This window comes from Echinops telfairi, unplaced genomic scaffold (assembly GCF_000313985.2).
Source record: "Echinops telfairi isolate 266 unplaced genomic scaffold, ASM31398v2 ScPeMD7_44;HRSCAF=162, whole genome shotgun sequence".
NCBI classification, from domain to species: domain Eukaryota; kingdom Metazoa; phylum Chordata; class Mammalia; order Afrosoricida; family Tenrecidae; genus Echinops; species Echinops telfairi.
The window spans coordinates 498286-505493 of NW_022103942.1; the positions used below are offsets into that span (position 1 = coordinate 498286).

General features: G+C 42.8%; 1 protein-coding gene and 1 pseudogene across 1 annotated transcript in view; one reads left to right on the forward strand and one right to left on the reverse strand.

Moving 5' to 3' along the window:
* BEX4 (brain expressed X-linked 4) overlaps positions 1 to 695 on the reverse strand; it is a 2010-nt gene extending 1315 nt beyond the window's left edge. Inside the window, exons 1-2 of the mRNA XM_013008601.2 lie at positions 595 to 695; positions 125 to 190 (exon numbers count right to left, since the gene is read on the reverse strand). The gene's annotated coding sequence lies outside the window, so the exon portion shown is untranslated. The remainder of the gene's footprint in view (positions 1 to 124; positions 191 to 594) is intronic.
* Positions 696 to 6570: 5875 nt separating this feature from the next.
* The window catches only part of LOC101645712, a 7746-nt pseudogene continuing 7108 nt past the window's right edge, over positions 6571 to 7208 (forward strand).

Below are 7208 nucleotides of genomic sequence, written 5' to 3' on the forward strand. Positions count from 1 at the left end.
GGGGGGGGGTCGGAAGGTGAAGGCGAGAATGATAGGGGTTTCGTCTCAAACTGGACTTGCCACGGCCCCAGCCCCCGGGCCCCAAGATCCCCCTCACCAAAGCACCAAAGTCCCATTCACTGACCTGGGCCTATCCTGGAGGTCTCTTCCCGATCCTCCACACACCAAGTGCACCTCAGGACCTTCAGACCTGCAGAGGGGGTGGGGTGGGGGGCTGCTGTGGCAGACCGCTTGGTCTCTTCCCTCCCCGCTGATACCCCCACCCCCACCCCCCTGCACGAAAGAGAACATGGTCCAGCAAAGTGCTGAAGAAGCCAGAGGTGGTGGGAGGGAGACGCAGGTGCTTTCCAAAGGTCTTTACCTCCAGCCACCCCCCTTGCAGGGCCGACCAGTCCCTTCCCCTGGAGAGGCTTACAGTTCTGTGCGGCCGTTCACTCCAGCCCGCGAGGGCCGTGGGGCTGGAGCCGCGGACCTGCAGCGGCCGCGGGCTCGACGTCGCTCCGCCCGGGCTGCCTAGACCCCCAGGAGGCGGCTCCGCCCGCCGCGACCGCGCGCCCACCCCAGCTTCAGGGACCCCTCCTCTGGTTGTCGTACCTGCTCCGCCTCCGCCTCCCAGCGCTCGGCCGCCCGTCCAGAACCCGCACGCCCTCGAAGCCACCAGAAACAGGCACAGAGGAGGAACGCGCGAAGTCTGGTCCCAGTCTGCAGGGAGGCGGGGTAGCGAGTTTGGCTGGGTCACGTGACGCGTCCTGCCAGCGCGGCTCCGCCCCCCAGCCTGGGCCCGCCCCTGGCGCCCTGGAATCAGGCCAAAAAACGGCTGCGCGACCCCCTCTCCTGCCCCAAGCCCCAGAAACTCACCACCCTCAAGCGTGGCACTTCTCTTCTTTGGGGACTGAGCCCTGGGCCTTTCCCTAACTTGCCAGGAAAGGACCATATTTACTCAAGGGGATAGATATTGGCCATTTCTGTTTTTCTAGGGGAATTGGGTTTTCACTCTCTTCTGCTCCCCAGACACGACCCTTCACTCTGCTGCACTCTGCGCAAGATTTAACAACTCAGCAATCAACATGAACTATATCTTAATGCAATATTTTCAAAGCAAAGCAGTGCAAAAATAGCCATGATCAGCAAAGTGTCCACAAAATGAAACAGAGCACCAGCCACACAGCCACCTCCTCCAGAACTTGGATGTTCCTAACTAGCCATCCCTGTAAGTCTATTAGGTGAAGCTTTGAAGTGTTAACTGAAAAGCCAGCACATTGCGCCCCAGCAGCGCCGCGAGACAAAGTTGAGACCTTCTGCTTCCGTGTAGGGTCACTAATAGTTGAAACTGACTGGATTGCAGTGAGGTGTTTTGTTTTGTTTTGCTTTCACAGTGCTTACGGTTTTCTGTACACTCGACTGCCTGGCAAGGCAGGAAATTCGTCGAGGTGGAATTTCTTCGTATATAGCAGTATATCGTTTCTCATGTTGTTGTTGTCAGGTGCCATGGAATCAGCTAAGGCTCATAGCGACCCTATGCACAACAGGACGAAACACTGCCTGGCCCTGTGCCATCCTCACAACTGCTCCCATGCCTGAGCCCATTGCTGCAGCCACGGTGTCCATCCATCTCTTTGAAGGCCTTCCTCTTTTTCACAGCCCCTCTACTTTACCAAGCATGATGTCCTTCCCCAGGGCTGGTCTCTCCTGACAATCTGCTCAAAGTATGAAAGATGAAGTCTGGCCATCCTTGCCTCTAAGGAGCACACTGACTTTACCTCTTTCAGTACAGATCGGTTTGTCCTTTTAGCAGTCCATGGTACTTTCCATTTTATTTTCCAGCACAATTCCAATGCATCAACTTTTAGTCAGTTTTCCTTATTCAGTGTTCAACTTTCCCATACCCATGATGTGATTGAAAAAGCCATGATGTGAGGTCAGACACACCATAATCATCCAAGTAACAGGCTTGATATTCAGTACTCTAAAGAGGTCTTGCACAGCAGATTTATGCATAGCTTCAAAAAATTGTCATTTCTCATGGAGAATAGTCCACAGTGTTGGAAACCCACAAGGGCAGTTCTGTAGGGTCGCTATAAGTCAGAATTGACTTGATGGCAGTGAGCATGTATTTCCCACATTTTGTCTATACATTCATTTGTTAATGGGCACTTGAGTTGTTTCCATCTTTTCCAATAGTAAATTATGCTGCAGTGAATATTGGTTTACAAGGGTCTGTTTGTGTCCTTGCTTTTGATTCTTTTGGTTATATACCAAAAGATGAAATTGCTGGGTCATACAATAATTCCATTTAACCTCTTGCAAAACTGCTTTCCACAGCAGCTGCACCATTTGGCATGCCCAGTGACAATGGATAAGAGCTTCTAGTACCTCCACATCTTCACCAACAATTATTATTTCCCCTTTTTCTAATAGTAGCCATTCTAGTGGGTATGAAATGTTTCTACTCTGTGAAATAGGATATCCCCATGAGTTAGAATTGATTCCATGACAGTGGGTCTGGATGGGTTTTCTGATTTTTGTTTTAGGACTGGAGGCAAGTAGTTGTTGCTAATAGGTGTGAATTCTTTCTTAGGATGATGAAAATGTTCTAAATTTGGTTGTGTTGATGGTTGCACAACTCTACAATCTACCAAAAGCGACTGAATTATACACTTTAAGTTATTCATTTTATGGTATGTAAATTATATCTTCATACTGATGTTTAAAAAAAACACCTACTTCTAGTCTTATTGAACTACTAAACTATTAATTCCACAGTATGAACCTGTCAACTTGGATGTTGGAAGAACCTTTTTGGTGATCTTTGTGATAATAAATCCTAACTACTTATAATGACATTTGCTGCAACAGAAAAAGAAAGGAATACAAGTTAGATGTGGGAAAAGAAGTTAGTTACAATATTATTGGCTTCCATTAGCACAAGGTAACCTGGCACCGGCATCTTTTGCTCTCCCACTTACAAGCACCAGGCAGATCAAAATGGCAATCATAGAGCCCTTCACCCAACAACAAATGAATGCACATTCTTTTCAAGTGCCCAAGGATCATTCGTAAATATTAGTCATACCCTGGGTCATAAATTTCCAAAAATTTAAACTAATTAAAATAATACCAAATACATTTTCTGACCATAATAGAATCAATGTAGAAACCAATCAGTGAAACACAAGAAAACATCTAAATACACTTGCAAATCAATCAGGATACTTCTAAGTAACCCATGGGTCAAAGATAAAATCTCAGTGTCAAGTAAAAAAATCAATATGCCTGAAGGAAATTGAAAATACAGCATACCAAAATTGGTGTGAAACAGCTGAAAAGGTGTTAAGAGAGAAATCCATAGAACAAAATGCTTACAGCAGAAACAAGAAAAGGTCGGAAGTCAATCATCTAAGTTCCCAACTTCAAGAGACTAGAAAAAGAGAAGAGCAAACTATCCCCAAAGTAGGAATAAGAAAGGAAAAATTAAAGATAAGGGCATTAATTGTAGCAAAAAGCAATGGTTCTACCCCCCAAGTCAATAACATTGATAAACCTCTAGCAAGACTGAGACACTAAGAGAAAACACACAAGCTACCAACAGAGAAAATGAAGTCACAACAGATAGCACCTCCCCCAACCATTAAAAGGATTTTTGAGGAATTCCTAAGAGCAAAAACAAGATAAAGTAATGCTAGAGATTTATTAGTGAATCATACAATGCGTGAATTGGGCAATGCAGAGCAAAATGAAATGCGGCCATATTGAGGTTTTTAGAGTCTGAGAACAATGAAAGTCAGGAACTGCAGGCAGTTGGAGTGAGTCTTTCAGGTATGCATTAAAATACCCTTTAAAGTTCTTTCTTCTTTAAAAATGTCAGTTTTGCTAAGAAGACAGATGATGCAGGTCTCCAGGGGTCAGTACTTGCTGAGGAAGGGTTCCAGATGGCTAGGTGCCTGTGTGTCTGGAATGTAGAAGCTAAAAATGCAGGCTGTTGGTTACACATAAATCTAAAGACAAGCTAGTTATTTATTATGCTACGGGTTGTGTTTTGCTTTATCTGAAATGTTTGCCCTGTGAAGTCAAGCACTGGCAATGTTCTCTGACCATCTTGTTTTTAGCTTCCACTGATCAGAAAGACGACTCTACAAAGTGAAACTTTCTACATGCCTAAATATGAAAACTTAGATGACATAGATCAATTCCTCAAAAAAGACAAACTAAGAAGACAAAAACCACTATGAAATAGATCATCTGAATAGTCCTATAACCAGGACACAAATTATTTTCAAATGTTCAAAGCTTACCAGAAAGATAGCTCCAAGTCCCGGTGGTTTTGTTTCAAACATTTGAAGAATTAACATCAATTTTACACAATCTCTTCTTGAAAACAGAAAAGGAGAGAACATCTGCCAACTCATTTTATGAAGCCAATATTACTCTGATACATACCCCACCCCACCCCCCAAAAAGCAGACAAAGACACAGTACACAAAAAGATAAAACAAGAGCAATACCTCTTGAACACAAAAATCCTCAACAAAAATTGACTTGACCAGGGGGCGAGTTTTGGTTATGTCTCCACAGAATTGGGAGTGTGCATACAGACTTCTCCACTATGGCACACCAACCCATGAGGGCAATGTAACCATGAGGGGGCGCTTGGATTGGCATTTGTTGAAGGAAGCACCATACGGATTTCCATATTGCTTGTATACTTCCACAGTCCCACAAGCAATTTCTGAGCATTCCAATCTCTCCACATCTTTTCCAGCAGTTATCATTTTCTTTATTTTTTAATTTTGCTAAGTATCAGCGTGCGGTGGTATCTCATTGTTTTAATTTGTATTTCTCTTTTCGCTAATGAACAAGAGCATTTCTTCATATGGTTGTTGGCTGCCTGGATATTGTCTTTGGCAAATTGTCTATTCATGTCTTATGTTCATTTTTTTATTGGATTATTAGTACTTTTTTATTTTAATAAATCATTTTCTTGGGGGCTCTTACAGCTCTCATAACAACCCATACATCCATTGTATCAAGCACATTTAGTATTTTTCTTCATAAGAAGTTGTAGTTCCCTATAGATTTTGGAGATTAGCCCTTAATCAGATGAATCATTACTAAATATTTTTCTTCAATTGGTGGATTATTTTTTTTAATTCTTTTGATGAAGTCTTTCGATGTGCATAAATGTCATATTTTTAGAAGGTCCTTTCTTTTGTCTTCTGGAGTGTGGGTATTTTTTCATTATGTTTGGTAGCATGTTTTTGCCTTGTATTAGTGTCCTTAAGCTTGTCCCTGTTTTTCTGTTGTTGATAGTCTTTGTGGCAGTGTGGTTTATATTTAGGTGTTTGATCCATCTTGAGTTGGTCTTTGTACATGGTGCGAGGTATTGGTCCTGTTTCATTCTTTTGCAGTTGAAGATCCAGTTTATCCAGCAGCATTTGTTGAAAAGTATATCTCTTCTCCCACTTAACGTGTTTTAGTCCTTTACCAAAAATTAGGTGTCCATAGGTACTTGGTTGTATTTCTGGGTTCTTAATTCGAATCTATTGGTCTTCAGATTTATAGTTGTGCCAGTATCAGACTACCTTCCTGTTTTTCCTGGACGGAGGTTAGCATAAACCCAGCTGGCCTAGCCCTATCTCAAAGTCAGCAAGACTAGAAAAATCAACAATTATCTTTAAAAAATGAATGCAATGACTGCGCACCTTTACCAATGCATGTCAGAAGAGCCTCCATCTTGAGGTTATTAAGAGTCAAAAAGGCACTGTTTCATGTGACAAACCAGACGAGCTCTACATACTTTCCAAGGGCGTGATTGCTAGAAGGAACAAACTAGACCATTACAATCTGTACTGTAAAGGTCACTGACTAAGAGAAATGCTTATCTGTTGAAAGAGGTGCTCAGACAATTCCTGTGTATCCTTGTGAAAATAAGTCACAGGACCCCTAAGGATTAGTCTCACATGATCCTGTGGCCATTCCTCTCAAACAATGAACCGAGATCTTTACCTCATTTTGGACCAATGACCCAAGAACAAGCTATAGCCCACAAGCTACAGAAAGGAAACCACGACTTCTAATTTTCAGAGTTGAAAGTTCCTGCTTGTGGATTCTTGGTTTCCTGCATTGCAGTGATATAAGTCTACTTTCTCTCCTCTTTTAAAATTGCTCCAAGTATAAGAAATAAAACAAAATTGCTCCACTGTTTGAGTGTAATCTGAAAAGAAGAATCTCTGCTGTCATGTTACAGCAGTGTGTGCCTTGTGCAACAGGCCACCCAGCTCAGTGTTGTCATCCTCTCTTTGTGGCAATGTGATGTCTCACATTCTGGTTTAAAGCTTATTCAATAATGAAATGTTTCTTTCTCTTCTATTTTTTCATAGGTATTCTGGGTTGGGAGTAGCTATGGCTTTGTGTTTAAATCGTCAAAACTTGAAGCAACCCAAACGGTCCCCCGCTAAGTAATAGATAAATAGATGTGGTTCATCCAGACAATGTAATACTATTCAAATAAAATCATGAACAAACTATAGACAAAACAGCATAGATGAGCGTTTTAGCTGGAGTGACTGGAACATGGTGACCCTTGATGGCCCTGCTAAGCCTCTGCTGTCACTGAACCCACAGGAGCAGGCCAAGTTTCAGAAGGTGGCGCAGGTCTGCAGGCGCGAGAGCCAGCAAGAGAAACGTACTCCTGGAATGGTGTATGTGAGTCACATACCTAGGTGGAGGCCTTTTCGGACCCCAGGTCAAGGCTTATTTCTCCCACTTTGGGACTAGTGCAAGACTCAAATTGTCCAGAAGCAAAAAGACTGGAAATAGCAAAGGCTGTGCCTTCCTGGAGTTTGAGTCCCTTGATGTTGCCAGGATAGCTGCTGAAACAATGAACAACTACCTTTTTGGTGAAAGACTCTTGAAGTGTGATTTCATGCCACCAGAAAAAGTACATGAAGAGCATTTCAAAGACTGGGCGATTCCATTTTCAAAGCCATCCCATACAGCAGTGTAATGGTTTTACCAAAAAAGAAAAGCCAACATGTTTCAAACTGTGATCTTCAGAACTCTATGAATAGCTCCACACCAGTTTGTACACCATCATCATATTTGAAGGGTGAAAGTCTGAAGTGGCTAAATTGAATGATAATGAAGATCATGAAATCATTCTCAAACAGCCTGCAGTTGATGTCAAAGAAGAAATACCAGAGACTCGGTTA